Source organism: Dromiciops gliroides, chromosome 3, assembly GCF_019393635.1.
Source record: "Dromiciops gliroides isolate mDroGli1 chromosome 3, mDroGli1.pri, whole genome shotgun sequence".
NCBI classification, from domain to species: Eukaryota; Metazoa; Chordata; class Mammalia; order Microbiotheria; family Microbiotheriidae; genus Dromiciops; species Dromiciops gliroides.
Window position 1 is genome coordinate 369,965,903 of NC_057863.1, and position 21,899 is coordinate 369,987,801.

The 21,899-nt window shown below is 35.6% G+C and overlaps 1 protein-coding gene and 1 pseudogene across 1 annotated transcript in view; one reads left to right on the forward strand and one right to left on the reverse strand.

Annotated features, from left to right (window-relative positions):
- LRP1B (LDL receptor related protein 1B) overlaps positions 1-21,899 on the forward strand; it is a 2,279,180-nt gene that overhangs the window by 810,541 nt on the left and 1,446,740 nt on the right.
- On the reverse strand, positions 2,156-3,001 carry LOC122746098 (annotated as a pseudogene).

Sequence of the window (21,899 nt, forward strand, 5' to 3'; positions counted from 1 at the left end):
ATATTGATTTAATCCAAAATTTCCTACCCTGTTATGGTATCCTAAGATAGAGAAAATACATTCTTATCCCATTCTCAACTTTGAGAAATATTATTTTCATACTATCTCTACCCTCCTTGCTTACAGTACTATCTAAGAATGATGATAAGAAAATTAATTCACATATTAAAAAAGCATTATAGTAGTATCTTCATGGTTTCTTTCCTTATCTGGATGGCAAAGTATATTCTGATTTTATTGATATTTTAAGCAATTGTGAAGGTTCTTGTTTTAGTAAATTTAATCAGGTTGTACCTAAGTTAAAATGCATATCAGACATATTATATTAAGGATTACTATAAAATTTTAATTACAGCTTTTGCACCCTAGTTTTTTGAGTACAATAAAACATTACTTAATTTTGATGAGGCAAATAGTAAAATTCCACTAAAAGATGGATAATTATGAGTGTTATAGGATTTTAGAGTTATGAGTGTAATAGATCATTTGTCTAAAATTATCTTAAAGCTTAGAGAAACTATGACTTTCTCTAGGAAACAAGGATTTAAACTCAGAACTTCTCACCAAATCCAGTGTTCTTTCACACAGTGTTTTAGATAATAATGCTCCTCAAAAAGATATACCATGAAGCCATTCATTGTACATAAGTTGGTATAGACTGGTTGGTTCATATGACAGGAATAAATCCTTTTCCAATGAACTAGAATTAGAAAAGTATTTCATTATCTTGACTTCATATGGCATGATCCACCTACTGTCAATGGAACATGGAATCAAAGAGTTAAGAGACCTTTAAAATTAACATTTATAGATCAAAATGAGTAACAAATAGAATACACTGGATGCAAAGTGAACTAAGATTCTGTTCTCTTGATGATGTGTTTATCATCCTGCCTCAAATCTGCTTAGAGATATTTATCTAAAGTGATGTGCATTGCACTGAGTCATCCACTTTAAAAAAAAAAAAATCTTAATCCTTCCTGTGGCTAACAGCATAATTTTGAGTTGGTAGTGCTTACTAACCTATTACTTTGACATCTTAGATGTATGATTTAACCCCTTAACATAATCCATGACATCCTTTTCTTTAATCTCTGATAATGAGATGGCTTTTTTCCTTGCCAGAGTCAACCCATCTATAAATACAGTTCAACTCCCCTCCTCCCATTGTTTTCTATTACAATGCCTCTCAGTTATCCCCACTTGCTTTTTTTTTAGTGAGGTAATGGGGGTTAAGTGACTTGCCCAGGGTCACACAGCTAGTAAGTGTTAAGTGTCTGAGTCCGGATTTGAACTCAGGTACTCCTGAATCCAGGGCCGGTGCTCTATCTATCTGCACCATCTAGCTGCCCCCCTCCACTTGCTTTAAAAAAAAAGTCTTCAATATCTCTGTAACAACTGTTTTCTTTCCCTTTTGCCTTAAAATATGCCTATCTCCTCCATCTTTAAACAATCTTCCCTATGTACTACTATTCTCACAAGCTATTAACCCTTAATTCTCTCCCTTTTCCTAGTCAAGTATTGCTTCCATTTCTCCTCCCATTCAATGCTAAACCCTTTGGAATTTCTTCTTGCTTCATCCTTCAGTTGAAATTGCTAATTCCAAAGATGCAAATGATTTCTTAATTGTCAAATCAAACATTCTTTTCTCATTTCTCATCCTTCTTGATTTCTCTGTGCATTAGGAACTACTGACCGTTCTAGGTAAGACCTCAAACAAAAACTCATAGTTTTTTTGTTATTGTTGTCGTTTGGTTGTTTTTTTGTCAGTATCTCAATTCAAAGCATGTCTTGGTTGATAGCATCTAAAAGACTTTGTGATACAATGGCATAGTCTTTAGTAACTTGGGCTCCTATCTAGAGCTGAGAAACCTTCCAAAACGATTTTGGTGGAGGACTCGACATAAATGCTCTACTGTTAGACATGCTTATGCAACATATAAAAATATATATAAATATATAAAAATATACGCATTTCTTTCTGGAACATTTTGTAGCTTTATTAAGCCATTACTCTAAGATTTAAGAGGCCTTTAAGTTTTTTCTCTTGACCTTATGTTATTTAATTTTTGTTTTGTTGTTGTTTCTTTGTTTTTGTTTTTGTTTTTGTTATAAGCAGGCATAGTTCAGTTTATTCAGTGTTTATAAAAAAATATTATATGGTTGCCACAGCAGCTTCCTGGGTCCTCTGGAGAGACACCTGAGTGTGAGTCTTCACAAGATGGTCAGTGAATTCCTGATAGGGAGACTTAGTAAACACAGTCTCCTTCCACAGGTCTGGGGTTAGGTAGCTGTATGTTTTGGAGATGGCATCGAAGGTAGCTTTAACAAAGTTGCTCAGAGTGGCAGTACAGCCCCTTCCAGAAGTGTAGCATTCATCAATTCCAGACATCATCAGGAGCTTCTTAGGCACATGAGCTTAGACAATGCCAGTACCTTGAGGGGCAGGGATCAGGCAAACAAAAACAGATCCACAGTGCCCAGTGACCTTGCAGGGCACTGTGTGAGGCTTGCCAATCTTATTCCCCCAATAACCATGTCTCACAGGAACGATGGACAGTGTGGCCAGAATGATAGCACCACGAATAGCTGTGGCTACTTCCTTGGAGCACTTGACACCCAAGCCAACAGAGCCATTGTAGTCACCAGTGGCCACAAAAGCTTTGGACCTGGTATGTTGTCCAGCTCTAGTTTGTTTCTGAACAGGCATGATCTTCAGAACCTCAACCTTGAATGAAGATCCCAGGAAGAAATCTATGATCTCAGATTCCTTAATAGGAAGGGAGAAAAGATAGATCTCCTCCAAAGTCTTGATCTTCATGTCCTTGAAGAGGCAGCCCAGCTTGGTGACAGGAACCCACGCCTTATCCTCGGCCTTTCCTCCTTGGGCCCCATGGCCTTGGCCCCTACTACTGAAACCACCACGGAAGCCCCCTTGGCCTCCAACTCCGGGGTCCCCGGGGCCTCCAGCTCCTCTTGCAGCTCCAGTGTTGTCTGCCATTTGGTGTTCATTAGAAGTAGAAGGTGTTATTTAAGTTTTAATGAAAAAAAAATTAGATGAAGGATTAGTAGTCTTAATATCAAGTAAGACAACTAGATGGAAGAGTGAATAGCGCCTTGAAAGTGTATTGAGCTAAGTTCAAATCTGACCTCATACAAGCTGTGTGACCAAGGCAAATCACTTAACCTCTGTCTGCATCATTTTCCTCCTCTCTTAAATGGGGATAATAATAGCACCTGCTTCCCAGAATTATTGTGAAGATAAAATGGAAAAATATCCATAAAGCAGTCTATAAACTTTGAAGTGCTATATAAATGCTAGGTATTATTAGCAAATATTAAAGGCTCACAAAATCAGAAGAGAGAGCTAAAACTGGATGAAATAATCAGTATGCTAAAAGATAGTTGATGAATGAGAACAACAGTTTGATTTATTAATGTGATATTTAATAATATGATATTTAATAATAAATAAAAGTCCTACAGATGGGTTCAAAAATGAATTTCATAAGTATAGAATATGGGAAACATAAATAGATAATAGTTCACGGGGAAACCATTTTGGGGTTTTAGTGGATTTCAGTTTCAGTAGAATTCAACAGTGGGATATAAAAGCCAAAAAGCTAATGCAATCTTAAGTTGCATTAAGGGAGGCATATTATACCCCATGAGTGAAGTAGTAATTGAACTGTATTCTTCCCTGGTTGAATCATTTCTGGAATATTATGCTCTTCTCAGAGCACCACATTTTTAGGAAGAGGACTGATAAGATTTAGTCTATCCAGAGGGGGACAGATGGAATAAGGACAAAACCAGAAACTACAGCACAGGAGCATTGGTTGGGAAAATTGGAGAATATGAGAGAGGGAGGATATGCTACCTATGTTTTAGGAATTTAAAGAGTTGTCAACTCTGAGTGATTGTACTTTTTCTATTAGTCTCACAAGGGGAGAACTAGGAGTAATGGGCACAACTTGCATATTTTTGCTTAGAACAAGGAAACGCTTCCTAGCAATTAGGAATGTCCAAAAGTAGGGTAGGCTAAGCCATGAGGTAATATATCCTTTCATCAAAAGAATTCAGTCAAAGGTTGTATGGTCACTTGTTGGAGATGCCATAGGAAGGACTGTGCTTCAGGTAAATCTTGGACTATATAGCCTCTATGGCCCCTTGTAACCCTGACACTCAGTAATATTGAAGATAAGTTCAATGTAATTGTCACTGTGAGCTCAATATTGATTTTGAATCAAACTCTTATTTTAAGAGTTTCTCTCCTCTCTCTGATTTCTTTGAATTCTCTGTTATAGATGTTTGCTTGGACAAATTATTATTTGTAGATGCCTTTGAAGATGAGGAGTGCGAAAAGGGTGCTAAATAGTATTAGTCTTCAAGATTTAAATATAATGGTCAACTCATTTCTTGGAGAATTTGCTTATTATTTAAATTTGACTTAAGATCCTTAACCCAACTGATACATTTGGCATAGATGTTTCCTTGTTTCAAAGTGTAGTGGACTGTTGTTGTTGTTGTTTTTAGTTGTAAAAATGAACAAAAACAAAAAGAAAAAGAAAAACAAACAAAAAAATGACTTCCTTATCTTGGAAAGAGTCCTGGATGTTAATTAGATTATGCCAAAATAAAAATGAGGGAAATGGCCACAATTTTACATGACTACAATTAACTGAATCATTTACATTTGACTAATTTTAAGAAGACCTTAAATTGAATGATCCTAAAAGAAATTCTTACAAAAGAAATAGAGCAAACCTTAATAAGCCCCCAGAGACTGATACTTTATCCATTTCTCTTTCACATTGTGATATTACATGCTCAACATTATACCAGTTTGATCACAACCAGGTATATAGGTTTTTTCCACCAGAAGATCAATGCAATCTTATTATCAAATCTCTATTCTGAAATCTACATTTTTAAAGGAAAATGAGATACTCTCTTGCTAGATGTGCGCAAAATGCCAACTCAAAGCCAACATAAGAAATTCATATAAGCTTGATGCTAAAAATTTCCCTCCTACTCACTCCACCCCCCATCTACCTTTTTTATGGAGCTATTATTTTGAGAGTTATCATAACTTCTTTAAAGTGGCTTGTGATATATATATAGAAATCAAAAAAAACATAAAAAAATAACTCCTTGACTTTATTAAAGGGACTCCTACAAGCTTCACTCATTTGTATCTAACCAAAGAATTCTCAGTAATCAATAAATACTTATTGCAATGTAAATTTGGAATGGGGTGCAGATTAACAACACCAAGGTAAATTTTTAAAATGCTTTGTTGCTATTTATAGCTCAGCACAGTAAGGGTATGGACAAATGGACAGTGTCTCAGTCATCTGAGACCTCCCTTCCTCTGACATCCTATTAGGCAGCATACAAGATAGTAGGCCAGAGGAACAGTGGGACATTCCCTGTTCTAGAAGGCACAGAGGCTGTTCAAATCTGGGTTCACATAGGGTTTTCAGAGAGGTGGTTTGTCTTAGCCAAATAACTTAGCCTCATAGGCTTATTATTCTGTCATGGAAAAGGGAACACAAGAAATCCCCAGGATCAAGGATGTGGAATTATAATAGTATAGCTTCTTAAGGGAGAGTTTCAGCAAACATTTGTATCTAGAACTTGAGTATGATTAAACCTTAAGCTCACCAGCATTGTGTAGTAGGTAGCAGGACTAGGAGAATGGGGGCTTAGACTTCTCTGGCTATTTGTTTATTTAGTTGAATCTCACAAGCACCAGATTCACTAGTGCTGTGATAGTTTGTGTACCTTTATTATGAAAAGTAACTGTTCATTGCATTGTACATGCACTGGATATAATTGATTTCACCTTCAAATGATGAACTGTGAGTCTAATATTGTTTTGTGTCCATTATTCTGCCATTAATGTATCCAGTAAAACTTGTCCTAATCTTATTTTCCATTCTTTTCATTTTCCATAATCTAAAAACTTGGGTAACTGTGAAATCATGAATATTCTATACTGGCATATAACAAACTCATGGGGCACTGGAAATCCAAGCCTGGGAAAGTTACAAAAATATGAAGAGCCTCTCCTGATTTTTTACAGGATGTAGGGAGTAGGGCTATAGCTTTGGTTGTTGTAAGCAAAGTGAAAGGAAGACAATAGGGTCTGATCATTATGTCCACAGCAGCAACAGCTAGCAGATATATGCAGTGGCCCATCTGGCAGAAAGACCTTAGGTTAGGTGTGAGAGAGTACAGGGCTGCCATTGAAATAATGTATGGATCCTGATATACTGTTTATAATATAAACTTCTTAGAGCTCAAGAAACAAAGAGTATTTCAGGAGGAAATTGGATCATTAAAAGAATCTGAAGTAAGTACTCTAACGCAGAACACTTTCAGAGAGCTATAAAGTTCAAAGTGTAACTGAGCCATGCATGTTCACTGGAGTAAGTTTCAGTTAATCCCAATGCTCCACAAATCTCAGACCAATTGTCTTTAACATTAGCTAAAAACCAGAACTCCATTATAGATGAATAAAGTTGCTGAGGAAGGGAGAAGCCAATTTCAGTTCTCATCTAAAATTCAGCCTAGCATAGGTGAATTGGCCACAAATTTCACAGGCCTAAAAGCATTTGGGATTGCACACTCCCCAGAGAGCTTTTCTGCAAAACTCAGAAGTGCTAATTACTTTTTAAAAAGTTGTAGTGTTTTAATACTGTCTACTTTAAAAAAGAATGGCCCGCTTAAATAACGCCAAGTTGTTTTAGGTTAATCATTCTATCATCAAACAATTTCAACAACTCTGACTCATAAGAGCTAAGAAACTAGGTTGATTTGGGTCAGCCTCACCCAGCAGGCAGCCTCATATTTTTCAAGACTCCCAACCAAGGTAGCTAACCTCTGGAATTTACCCAAAGTGGGTGAGAAGTCAGTGAGAAGGTGAGTAATGGGCCTTGAATTCACCTAGCTCTGAGAATATGCCGGGCTCAAGAGCGAAGCAATTCCTACCAGTTCAGCCTAGGAAATTTAGACATAAAAGAATTCCATTATCTTCTATATGGAAATCACAACATTTTTGCTATCCTCCTCATCCCAGTATGTCACACTCTCATCCCCAGTTCTACTGACTAGCACTGTCAAAATATCTCTTATATATGCCCCCTTCTTTACACTAACACAATAACATCCATAGTTCAAACCCTTAACACCTCTCACTGAGACAATTCCAATATCCTTCTAACTAGTCTCCCTGCCTCAAGTAGTCTATGCCAATCCATCCTCCACCCAGGTGCGAAGGTGATTTTTTTTTTCTAAAATGGAAGGCTGACCTTGAATTTTCTAGTGTCTCCTCTTATCTCTAATTCATGTGTTTGGCCTTTAAAACTCTTTACTACTTGTCCCTTTCCTACTTTTCCAGTCATCTTATATTTGTCTCCTCTATACAACCCTGCTTTTAGCAAGACTGACTTCCTTGTAATTCCTTGAAAAATGTACTCCATTACTATTTCCATGCTTTCTCTGTACCTTGCATCCCCTGTCCCACATACTTGGAGTGTTTTGGCCTCTCACTTCTGCTTCTTAGGGTCCTTAACTTCCTTCAAGAGTTCAGTTCTAGCTCATTTAATCCAGGAGGGCTTGTCTGGTTCCCCCAACTCCTAATATTCTAATGCCTTCTCCACGTTCCCTTTCCATCTCTTCTGTATATACATTTAATGTATTTATTTTACATGTTTTCTCCTTCAAAGAATGTAAGCTCTCTGAGGGCAAGACTTATATTTCCAGGTCTTAGAACATTGCCTGGTACATAGTAAGCATAAAATAGGTGTTGTTGACTTAACATTGAGTAGAAAATAAACTCAATTAAGTAGAAAATTAGTAGGTAGAAGTATTTCAGAAAAAGGGAAAAAACACACATTATGCTCACCATAAATGGAAAGTCTCTGCTACAAGACTATTAAAATTTACTATAATGCAACTGAATATTTAAAGCCTCACCTAAGAAACCCTACTCTCCTGAAGCTCTATCCATGTTGTGAGAAATTAGCACATCCCACTCTTCAAAATGTATTTCTCAGTACTCCAAAGCTGTCTATATCACAGTAAAGAAAACAGTTGGCAAGAGTAAATGTGTGTACATGATTATATCCTTTGTTTTACCCCAATTTCCAAATCCATTTTGAATTGCTCATTTTTGCCTCTTTGAGCTATTCTTTCTAGTGCTGGTCTTCAGAATGACTCACTTCTAGAAAAAAAAAATTGACAAAAATCTCCTGTTTAGTTAACAGGGAGTCACATTCTATCCTCTGCCTCCTTATTTAGTATTATCTCTAATTACTTTTGAAAAAACTTATGGAAAAAAATGATCTTTTGGGTTCTAACTCTTGAATCTAGTTCAGGGGCTTGCCTTTGTCTCTTGCTATCATTTGTTCATCCTGTCCCAAAATATGTAAGAACATTCTCATGCGAATAAGAACTTTGATTAGCCAGAATATACCACTTACAATTACAACTGCAAGTCCAAAACAGAAGTCATGGTTTGTGCTAATCTGTGTTGGGACAGCCCCATCTGGCATGCAGACTAGATCAAATCAGGACCTTTGATTGTGATTCAATCTGGCATAGACATAGCCTAAGACAGTGAAACATACAGCAGTGAGGAAGGGGCATTTCAAATTACTGATTTATTATCTACAGCTGTCCACTACTAGGTGGCAAGGAAATTAATTTTCCAGGTCAATTAAAAAATTTCTCAAAATGATGATTGGATGATACCTAGTTAAGCTATGAGACAATGAGTGTGTCAAATAGAAAGGCAGGATAAAGAGAATGACCACTTTATTTATAGTCACAATATGCAGCTCACCATGGAAGGCCACATTCAAATAAATATATCTAATATATAATACAGATGTACAGGATTCCAAACTTGTAACATTGCATGCACTAGCAAAGCCTTTGAAGGTTATTGGAACATACATAGCAAGGTCTAGATTAGTAAAGGATGATCATATTGACAAAAATACAACTGAGCCCAGCCCCACTGGGAAGCTCTCCAACAAGGCAATGAGAACTTGGAAAAATAACTCTGCAGGCCATGTAACATATGCTAGTGCCAGGCATTTTTGCCATTGTGGGAGAATGTGACAAGGAAATTCATTGCAAGCTATGAATAGTAGCTCTAACGCCAATGACATTGCCAAGTTGATACTTAACTGAAGGAATCCATATTTCAAAAACTCATGGTAGTCTTTGTTGTCAGAAAATAAAAGAGAATAGTGTTGGTAGAATAAGAATGATTTCCAGTCTCTGAGATAACTGCAGTGAGAGCTGATGATGCATGTATTATGACAGAAAAGAAGGCAACGTAACTCCGGTGAATATGTTGGCTGTAGACACTGACCATCTGTTTACCATAGATCTCCAAAAGATCATCATGGTTTGTGATGGATAGACATGAAGTTTTCAGTACTCTGGCAAGGCAAACACTGAAAGACATTTAATGATCAGAAAGCTCGATGTTTGGCTTCTTCAAGAGGCATTGCTATTCTGTGTAGAGGATTTGCTCTTATTCATAAGTGTTTGCCCTACTGTTAATAGCAGTAAAAAATGACTGATATTTATGTAGTATTTTGCCAATTACAAAGTGTTTTCATATACACTATCTCATACAATCCTCACATCAACCCTGTGATATAGATAGATAGGGGAAGGAGAGTAGTATCCTTATTTTATATAAAAACAGGTTCAGTAGAGTTAAATTACTTGCTAAACTATTCTTTTACATTTAAAGCCTATCCAATCTACCTTTCTAGTTTTGCACATTACTCCCTTTCACACCCTTTATAATTCAGCCAAACTGACCTTCTTGCTTTTCCTTACACATGACATTCCATTGTCAATCTACAATTCCTCATACTGTATGGAATATACTTCTTCCTCATGGCTACCTCATATAATTCCTGGTTTCTTTAAAATACAACTCAAATGTCAAATACTAAATGAAGCATTTCCTTGATTACCTCTCAGATGCTAGTATCCCACTTCAAATTACCTTATATTTATTTTGTATATTGTTTGTATATGTGTACATGTTTTCCTCATACAGTATCTATAAGTTATCAGTGAATGGAGTTTCCCCCCCCCCCAATCAAAAGATCATTTGTGCTCTTCTCTGTATGCTTAGATTAAGGGTAATGATAAGAATCAAACTATGATTTCATTAGTATAAGAAACTCCAAGGTGAGAAAATTCTGTTTACCAAAGTACAGAAGCTTTTTCTTTGTAGCTAATGAATTTAGGGTTACCTGGAGCACTAGAAAGAAATGATTTCCCTATGTTCCCATAGCCAGAATGTGTGAGAGATGGAATCTGGACTCAGGTCTTCCTGGCTTTGAGGCTACCTTTTCTACAATAATATGATATTATCTAATTATAACAACAACACATATTACATATATGAGTAATACTTTGAGTTTTTTCCTCACACATGATATTCTATTTCCAATTCCCATATCTCATCTTATTTTATTTTTTCTTTTTAATTTATGGAATAAAGCTAACATTTCTATAATATAATATTATAATAATAATAATATAGATGATTGCATATGAAAATGCAAATCTATTATATACAACTTCCTGCTCCTTTAAAATAGATAATAATCATGTAAATTTATTTTTCCTTTTTTCTTTCCTCCCCCTCCTCAAATATAGCTACCATTAAACACACATAGGTATATATGTAAAATTATTGGTACATACTTTTATTTATGTGCTCTTTCTCTGTATATGTCCTTTATAATTAATTTGGATATTCATAATAGTGAAAATAACTTAATCACTCAAAGTCAATCTTAAAACATTGCTGTCACTATATACAATGTTCTCTTGGTCCTGCTCATTTTTTTTTGTTATTTCATGAAAATCTTTCTGTGTTTCTCTAAGATCATTGAACTCATTATTTCTTATACCACTATCACAATGATATACAACTTGTTCAGCCATTCCCCAGCCATCCCTGCTATTTTCAGTTCTTTGCCACCACAAAGAGACCTGCCATAAATATTTTAGAGCATATAGATGCTTTTCCTCCCCGTTGCCATGCCTTTAAAAGGGTCATCCCACATGCATAGAGTATTATCTTTTCTTCCATTAACATGTAACTCAAACACCGGGTTCTGCATGAAGTCTTTCTTGATTCTCCCAAGTACTTGTGTTCTCTTTAAAACCACTGTGCATTTAGGTACTTTGTATTATTTACTTTATATTTTTGTTGCATATATCTATACATCTTTGTTATTTCCTCCATTCACATATAGGTTGAGTAGGGATGGTTTCACTCTTTGTACTTGAATATCCAAGACTTAGCATAGTGCCTAGCACATAAATGCTTAATAAATGCCAGTTGATTGGTTAGTTGATTTTCTCTTTTTATGATTTCTTCCTTGATTATCTCATCATTACTATGGTTTCATTTATCATCACTAGACTTCTATGCCAATCTATTAAAGCTCTTTCTTGGTAGACTTTAGGGTTTTTTTACAGAAGAGGTAAGAAGGCCAATGATGTTATAAACACAAGGCCTTTTATTTGACATTATAATATATCAAAAATAATCATCATAAAGTTATCCAAAAAGAGGGCATAGGTTTAACCTTGAAACAACCAAGGTATGAGTGAATGGGTAAAGAAAGAGAGGATAAAAATACATCTGGATCATTACCAGAGAGACAAGGAGAAAATGAAGTCTCTTCAGTAAACAGAAACTATACTTGACCACCATGACAAGGAAAGAAAGAATATGATCCAGTAAATGGATGACTTCCTAATCTAACATGCAGGGAATTTTAGACTCTCATCACTCCCAGCAAGATGCAGGAATACATAGACTATCATACACAACATGGTTGCACAGTGATATAGACCATCCTCTTTTAGAGACGGGAAGAGTCTCATTTGGACACATGTGATTGGTTTCCCAACTTTGATTTCACTGGCAAGGTGGAACCTGGAGACTATAATGTGGGGCATAGTAATTTTCCATCATGTAGGTTCCAGGAATAGAAGATTCCACAAAATAAAGGATCTGTGAGTAGAGGTCCTAAGAAACAGTGATGGCCAGAACAGATACAACAAACAGGACACAGCCAATAAGATAGGGTAGGCCTCAAATTCCTGCAATTTTTCTTGACTACAACAATTCTTAAATGGTTATAATAAACCCTAATAATTTCTCTGAATTTCATTCTAACAACTACCAACAAACAATTTTGGGTGGATATTGCATGTAAGAACATCTGATAGAAAACTCATATGCTGAAAATCTGTTCTTCCTCTTGATTGCTTTATTTCTATTGATAGAATAACCATCCTTCAAGTTGTCCAGGCTCAAAATCTCAGAATCATCTTTGACGCTTCCTTTTCTCTCATCCCTTGACATCTCTTCTTCTGTCAATCCACGTTACTCATGCTGCTACAAACCTAGAAAATGTCCTTATTCCCTCTCCCTTGGACTATTCTAAAATTTTCTTTTTTAATTTGTTTCCCAGTCTCTAGTCTTTCTTTCTCTAATCCATTTTTCATATAGCTGTCAGAATGCCTTCAGTATAAATATATAATTCAGGCCATGCCACTGTACAGGTCAAAAATCTTTGTTTAAATGTGGCATGAGGAAGGTAGGTATGGAACATGGTGAGAGGAATGGGAGCAGGGGTGTGTCTTCCTATTGTTTGTAGGATGAATTATAAGTTCCTTAGTCTCTCATTAAAAAATCTTCACAATTTGACTCTTATCTAACTTATTTGTGTGTTTTTCACATAATTCCTCCATTTTTAGAATACATTCTAACTGAATTTCGCTACTACCTGTTCCTGGTTTCATCATATCATCTCTGCTTCTGTATATTTATGTTGATGATCTCTTTTGTCTGGAATGCACTCTCTAATTTTCTCAAGGGGCTAAAATGCCTTCCCTTCAAACTTCAGTTCAGATACTGTTTCCTCCATGTAGACTCCCATGATCCATCCTTCCCCCCCCCCCCCCCCCCCGCCAAACTGAAAAGATTATCTCCCTTTTCAAATTTTACTAAAGCTGTTTGCCTGGTGCTTTTTTGCCCTTATCATATAATACTTTTTTGTAATACTTATTTCTGTACATGCTATATTCCCCTCAATTAATTGGAAAGTTTTTGAGAACAGATCATTGTGTTAGTAAATGTGTTTTCCTTTAAATGATTCTTAGTATACATTTATGTGATTTCTCAGTTCCAGATAAATTAGTCTGCACTGTGATCCTAGTATACACCCTTCAAGTGAACAAATACTTTATTTCTCTTTACTGAAACTATTGCTGCTACTTGGAACAATCATCTTTTCCTTTCAAACTGCCACAAACGTATACTTCCATCAAGGACTAATGCAAATCTTGCATATTTCATAAAGCCTTTCCCATTTGCCCCAGCTCTTAATAATTTTCCTTTCCTCTAAACTTTTTGACTTAATTATTATTTGTACCACTCACTTCACACTTCATAATTATAGCCTTATAATGTAATTATCCTTTTTTATGCTCATTTCATCTCTAAAACTAGATTGTAATCTGATTGAATAGCAATGTACCTTATATTTCCTCTTCATATCTCCAATTGGTATCTCTTGGAAAATCATAAAAGTAATATAAGCCTCTATATTCAAAAAAATGAATAGTATATAAAGGAAACAGAAATGGCATGTATGAAAAAAATGGAGCACAATTTTATTCAGAATATACTTAGACTCAAAGTTGGTTGTTTCAAATTAATGAAGGGTATAGGAATTCAAAGGAAGAGGTAAAGCAGTATTACAGTGGCCCCAAAAGGCTTCAGAGAAATTATTTTAAAAACATGTAGGATATGAATAGTCAAAGAAAAGGAGAAGGGTGTTTTAGAAAATGGGGATAACAGGAACTAAGATATAGAAGCAGAAATAAGTAAGGAGAAAAAGAAACCTAGCCAGGATGGTGGTTTAGTAGGCCATTGAAATGTCCCAGGCAAGACATGATAAGGGTAGTTGTAAAATGTAGAGAAGATGGCTATGATAGATGTTGTAGAGGTAGAATCAACAATTCTTGGCAACTGACTAGATCAGAAGGATGAGGATGAGGCAAGAATTGAGGACAACTCCAAGATTACAGACCTGGAAAGAAAGGTGGTAAAAATGGGAGTTTGGATGTGTTTGGTGAGAAAGATGATGACTTCAGTTTTGGAAATCCTGAAGCTGAGATACCAATAGACGATCTAGACAAACATATCTAGTAGGCAGTTCAACATATAGGACTGCAACTTGGTAGAGAGAAGTGGACTGGATGTGATTTGGGAGTCATCTGCATATGGATGATAGCTGATGAGTTCACCGAGAATGGAAAAAGAGAAAAATGTCCCCAGAAAGAGTTTAGGGGTTCGTTCACATACCAAAAATAGAAAGTGATTCAGAATCAGGCAAAGGATATGAAGAAGGACTGCCATCAAAACTGTCCTTTAAATTTGGCAATACAGTTTTATTCATTTTACAGACTAAGAAACTAAGAGCTCACACACATATCTAGTAACTACCAGATATAATAATCAAACCTAGAATTCCAGATTCTAAGCCTACTGTTCACTGCACTACACTATCTTGAGTTCTTACCCTCTCTATCAAAATTGTTTTAAGGTGAAACTGGTATCAGTTCTCAAAGACATCTTTCTGACTATGTTGTTAGAATCATTTGTTTTTGACATAGAGAAATCTGATGGAAGAGAACCATAAACAGACACAAAACACACTACAATCTACTAGCAACTGACAAAATGGCATTTCAATATTTTAACACATAAATGTTGTTGACTAGATTTACTTGTTTTCTTTTTCATTAATAGGTTGATAGAATTAGACACCTGCTATGAGAAAGCCTGAACAGTGTGTCTGTGCACATGTGCAATTATTTGCTAACATCTCATTTAATGGTAATGACACATTTTATTTTTTTTCTACTGACCTTGGAGAAAGGCAACTACTGCACCTCTCTAATTTGTCAACTTTGACTTTTTTCTGGATTTCTAATTTGATTCAGTCTTTAATAGGAGATGTCTTTTAAGTGTGTATGTGTGTGTGTGTCATCTGTGATTTGATGGGAGAATACAATTAGTGTTTTAGTAAAATAGAGCAAAATGAATTAGATGCAAATGTAATGCTGTGCTATGCAGAGTAATAAGCTACTAATTATTCACTCTTGGGGAAGTTACCTAACTAGAGTAAAGAAGGGAATTAAAAAATTTGACTAATTTTCTGCCTATTATTCCTACTTTAGCATTTTACCAAAGCTGCAAATAGCTAATACCAAAAATAAGAGGTCATTTTTCACCCAAAACATAAATGAACAAAATATATGTTTTCAGAAATACATTTTATAAATATCTATTGTTATATCTAGGTATTCAGATGGGTAGGAAGTGACCAACTGACAGCAAGTAACCAATAGGCTATTTGGAAAGATAGTCATTTACATAATAAATCACATAATTTATATAAAGCACATTGCAAACTTTTAAAAAATCGTATGCAATAAATGTTTTATTCTAGTTTTTATTATAAGACACTCAAAGAAACATAATTTTAAAAATTTAATCAAAAGATGTTTGATTGAATTGTGGCATTGTGTGGTCACATCAATCTTCTGCCTGAATTTTTTCCCCCTCTTTTTAGATATTTGTTGTGTATCCCATTGATATAGACTTGAAGGTTCTTAGAAACTCAATTATCCAACTAGGAAGAAATGAAACATGATGTGAGTGTAGTTTCACGTCTGAAATTAAAATTTTTTATTGGTACTGGCACTGTGGTTTCATTTGTATAAGGAATTCCAATTTTTAGGGAAATTCCTTCTGCCATGACCCACCTTCCTTTCAACTTAGAAGCTAGAGCACTGAGAATTTACATGACCTGCCCATTGATACTCCCATACTATGTAAGATTTGGAATTTGAACCCAGTTCTTCCCAAGTTTAATGATAGTTCTCTATCCATCAAGTCACATTTCATCTCAACAAAACATAATATCTAAAAACCTAACATTTTTTAAAATTATCAACCTCTATAAAGGAATGACAAGATCCTTCCCCAGAATTGCTTTGGTATTTACCGAGTCTTAATGAAACACAAGAATTTTTGCTGTTCTATAGGAACATGTAGGGGTGTGCTAATTTTCATTAGTTTAGATTAAGTATGAGACAATATTAGCTAATATCAATGAATAATATTGCATTTACATTAGTTCTCTATTTTTCTTAGGTCTATCTTTGTATTTGTAGTATAAGCTTCTCCAGGGCAAGGACTAGATTTTATTTTCCCATAGTACAAGCATTCAGGTTTTTAGTAATCTTTTTTGTGCACATAAATAATATTTATTTTAGATGGTTGACTACTCACCTATCAATAATTTGAAATATAACTCAAAATTCTATGGCTTTCCATAAATAGAACCCTGTTATACTACAAATGTTTCTTTTGATTTGTTGTTGTTGTTGTTGTCATTTTCAGTCATGTCTGATTCATCCTGACCCTCTTTGAGGTTTCCTTGGAAAAGATGCTAGAGTGGCTTATCGTTTCCTTTATCAGCTTGTTTTACAGATGAAGAAACTGAGGCAAACAGGGTTACATGACTTACTCAGGGTCACACAGCTAGTAAGTGTCAGAGACCAGTTTTGAACTCGGGAAGCTCAGTCTTCTGGACAACAGGCCTGGAACTCTATCCACTATGTCATTCCTTTTCGAAGATATATCAAATAGGAACTAATCATTGTCAGTTTGATTAAATTATTATATTATATTATATTATATTATATTATATTATATTATATTATATTATATTATATTATATTATATTATATACATAATATTATATATTATATATACACACTATTATAATATACAAAATCATCATGTCATTTCATTCATACAAATGCATGTTCCTTCATACTACCCATTGGAGTTAGCAGCAGAAGGAGACTGAGTTAGGGAAGAAGAGAGGAGATAGACAAAGGACATGATGTAATTCAGATACATCAGGGATTCTGCCTAGATAGTTTAAAGGATTCTGTGGTTTGAAAGTAGCAGATGGCAAGAGCAAGCTTCGCCTTGCGGGGGTCAACTTCTGAGTCCTCTCCTTATCTCTTGATGGGCTAGCTGAGATCAAGAGATCAGCTACAAGACAGTCAATACTGAGAATAACAGTGGCCATAGAAAACCATGTCTTCTCCTGAGTTTATCCAAATCCTAGATCTTTTGCCTCTGTGGACTGGGAGTCCTAGGCTCAGATTTACCATATGGTTTCTGCTTTTTCATGTAAACACTAGCTGTAATGAAAGCATTGGTCACTATGACCTTTGCCAAGTAGCACAGATATAGCCATGGGGAAGTAAACAAAATCAAACTATTTCCTTCTTGAAACTGCAGGGTTCAAGGTATTTCCTGACCTATTGGGTTCTGAAAGTGGCAGATTCATACCTACTGAGTAGATACTTAATTATCTATTATTTCCCTGCCATTATGTCCTGTCCTTTTGTTTATAGATTTTACCTACAAATAAACACTTCATTAAGTATTTAGGTATGTGTGTGCTTATGTAGAGCAAAGATTACATAACAGGGATTAATTGAAAGATAACCATTCTTTCCATCAGGAAAGAAAAATAAGAGGAAACCTTAGATATTACAGAGAAGTAACAATAATCCTCACTTATGTTTTAATAACTATCCAATTCAAAAATCACAAGGAGGACAGATTATTTTAAAATCTCAACCTCTTGTCAGGGTTTCATTCTACTTAGTCAAATACATATTGAGTAGAAGTGAATTGGGGGCAGCTAGGTGGCGCAGTGGATAAAGCACCGGCCCTGGATTCAGGAGTACCTGAGTTCAAATCTGGCCTCAGACACTTGACACTTACTAGCTGTATGACCCTGGGCAAGTCACTTAACCTTCATTGCCTGACAATAAAAAAAGAAGAAGAAGAAGTGAATGCAACAAATCATGATGAATATGTAATTTGAAATTTAAAAATGATAAACTTTGTAAAATTGGAAATGAAAATATCTATTTTGGGGGGAAACAGCTAAGTATACTGTATTTAAAAAGTAGAAACTTTTTAATGTTATTTTAGTGTTTGTCAAATATGATCCAAAGTTACTTTCAATCTTTTTTTTTCCATTTCATATCTGTATAACCTCCCTCTTCAAGTATAATAGAAATTTACAGGGGCAGAACTTACCTTTTACTTCATCAAAGCAGCTAGATAGTATATTTGATAGAGTCCTTAACTTGGAGTCCAGAAGATCTAAGTTCAAATCCTGCCACAGATAATGAATGGCTGTAAGACCCTGGGCAAATCAGTTGATATATTTCAGACTCAGTTTAACCAAATGTAAAATGGAGATAATACCTACCTCCAAGGATTGCTGTGAGGGTCAAGTGAAATAACATATATAAAGTGCTTTGTGAACCTTAAAGCAGTATACAAATACAGGCTGTGATTATGATTTTATAATCTATCACTTCATCTGGCAAGAAGTTCAGAGCTGTGCCATATTCAGTTATGTTTCAGGAGATAATTGAGTAATGTTTGCCAGCTAAACAAATTAATATAGTCAGAGCAGAAACAAGAGATAGAAAGAAAGCTCTGAAAAAATATAGCCTGAAAAACTGGAGAAATGAAAAGAAGTGGAAAAAGTTAATTCCCATCAAGCCACTGAATCAACATAATGTGTATCTTGTTTATGTTTTTTGTTTTCATCTTGTATCCCCTGTTAAAGTGTGAATTCCTCAAGAGCAATGACTTTTTGCCTTTCTTTATATTCCAAGTAGTTAACCAATGCCTGGTACATAGTAAGTGTTTAATAAATACCTTTTGATTGATAAAGGGAGTTACTATCTTCACACACAAGCCTGGAGAAGCATCATCCATCCATGAAATAGATTCTAATTAGGTTGAGTTGGATGGAAGGTCAGATTTTTAGATTTTCAGAAACTGATCAGGGGAAGTATTCTTTGCTCCATGAGGTGGCACCTAGATGTGTTGATGCCATCCCATTTACATATCTTGTGGCAATGTCATAGAATGATATCATTATTGCCTGGCTTTTCTGCTACCAGCGGTAACGATGACATTACCTTCTCATCCTTTCCAATCATCCAACCAGTAGTCTCTTACTACTGCCCCTTCTCTCCCCACTGCCTTCTACCACTACCCTGTGTACCAGGACTAGACCAGTAAATCCTAAACCTCCAGAGTCTCTGAGTCTAGTCTGTGGCCAAGTTAATCCACTGATCTTTGTGAAGTCTTCCTCTAGAGTCCAGCCCAGTTGATTAGTGACTGAGTGAATACAAATTACTCCATTTAACCTATTGCATCTACCAGCTGCCCCAGCTCAGACGATGTCTACCATCTAGGTCTTGCTCTGGGCACAGTAATCAAATCAATGATATATTTGCTTCTGGAAAGGACATGTTATTTGATTACTCATTTTGTCTGCTTATCATTCCTGTGACTCCCCAGAAGAAAAATCCCACTGCTGTCCATAATTCTCCTATATATGTTGTCTTTCCAATTGTAATGTAAGTTCCTTGAGTGCAAGTGCTATCTCTATTTTTGCATTTATTTATTTATTCACTCAGCACTTAATATGGTGCCTAGCACATGGTAATTTATATATATATGTGTGTGTGTGTGTGTGTGTGTGTGTGTGTGTGTGTGTTTTATGTGTATCTATGTGTATATTTGTGTATCTATGTGTATATATATATATGTATATATATATATATATATGTATATATATATATATACATACATACCTTTACTAATTTAGACAGAAAGAGTACTTCTAAGCATCTTTACTTATATGGTTTAAGTTGGGCCTAGAATTTATACTTCCAGGCTATTAATGGGGCAATTTCTTCTCCTTTTCCAGGTCTGAATATAGAAGGTGTATTTCCTTTATTATGGAGCCTTTATATACTACTTTGATTTTGCTTGGCCTTGTCCTGTTGGCATGACATTTCCTTCCAAAATGGCTGCATCACGTATTCATCATCAGCGACCATAATATAAGGTCTGCATAGCCAGATGGTGAATTTTCTATGACACAGCTACCAGGGCTAACAGTGGCTCCAGAGACTTGAGATCTCTTTTAGGTGAAGTGTAATGTTTTGTGCAACTGAGAAATTGTTCAAATGATGTTGCTTTGTCTGTGGAGAATTCCCTGCAGTCCCTCTGGAGTTTGCACTGTGTTACACAACCCAGTTCGTAATTGCCGGCCATTCACTCAGAACACATGGCTTGACAGGTTGTTTAAAGCTTCCCTTCGTCTCTGAGCTGCAGACTGATCTCACTAAGTCCTTCTGAGAGGCAGAGCCTTTTATCAGTCTTCTCATGTCAGCACTGTGCCTCAAAAAACACCACTGAGATTAAAGACTAATTCAAAAAAATCCCCATTTGGGGCCTTCTCATGTCTGTGCACTGCTTCCCTCGGCTTCCTGTGGATACCAAGTACTTTGTACTGTTACTTAGAATCACAGAAGTTACACATGGCCAGACTTATTGGGTCATCTGGTCTTCCCCCCAGGGCCCACTGTATTTGTGAGCTATGTCCTTCATTATCGAAAAGGACAATGCTGACAGTGGGAACACTGGCAAGAGGACTCGCAAGTAGAGCAGGATGGCTGGCATTACACCACCCTCACTTGCTCACCCATCCCTTTGGGCTCCTGCAGCAAGCAGTCCACAGAGTATAACATTTCCTTCTCCAGAATTTCCAGACACTCAAAAGTTTGCATACCAACCAAAAAGTGTATAAGGTATAATGAATTTGAAATTTCAAAGTAGAACTATATTTACAGTATACAATGCTGTACCTGAGTCAATGAATATATTGATAAATATTTATGACTAGTGGCATAACAATAATAAAATGTATTTTACTTATTCAACAAATAATATTTTACCAGTCTTGGTTTTTTCCTACACCTCTACCTCTTTCCAAGACCTTCAAGATCACAAAATCCTAGGAAGAGATTCTGAAATCAGTAATATCAATATCTAAGGAGAGATCCAATCTATACCAGATTTTATGAATCTATACCACCTCTTTTGAGCCAGAACTTAGTGAGCATTTTGATTGGGGAAAGAGTTTGAAAGCAGTCCAAAGAATTAGAATAACATGGGGATGGAGAGGAGAATAAATAGAGGTGTAAAGGACTGAAAAAAGCATGAAAAAAAGAAGTTCTCAGACTGGCCATAGTTCAGCTAATAAAATAAATCTATAGCACTAAGTCTTAGTCTTGGAGTTGGTAAGAGCTGAGTTCAAATTCCACCTCATATATTTAGTGTGACCCTGGGTAAGTCATTTAATCTCCCTTAGCCTCAGTTTCCTTATTTGTAAAATGAAGATGGTAGGTTCATAGCCTTCTAACACCTTTTCCACCTCTAAATATAAGGTACTGGGAACATTCCCTTCTTTTAGATGTCACTCACTGCATGGGCATTCTGCCATTCACATGTAGAATACTATGTGAGAGACCGTTTATTCTGGGGTTCTTTCTGGTCAGGTCTATGTCTTTGATAATATAATAAATTGCAGAATATTTTCTAGGATGTCATTTTTCAATCTTTTATTTTGTCTTTTGAAAAAATAATAAAAATTTATTTCCTCTCCCACAAAACTATTGCCACAAATTTGCATAGGCAAGCAAAAATAAATTGCTGCATGATCAACGTTGAAAGCTATATTTCATTCTACATTATATGTCTTAATTTCCTCTCAAAGAGATATACAGGTAGATACATCATACTTAAAATTATTTTCTTTCACATTTTTATACTTTTGCCAAGTGAAATTTCCCCTGTT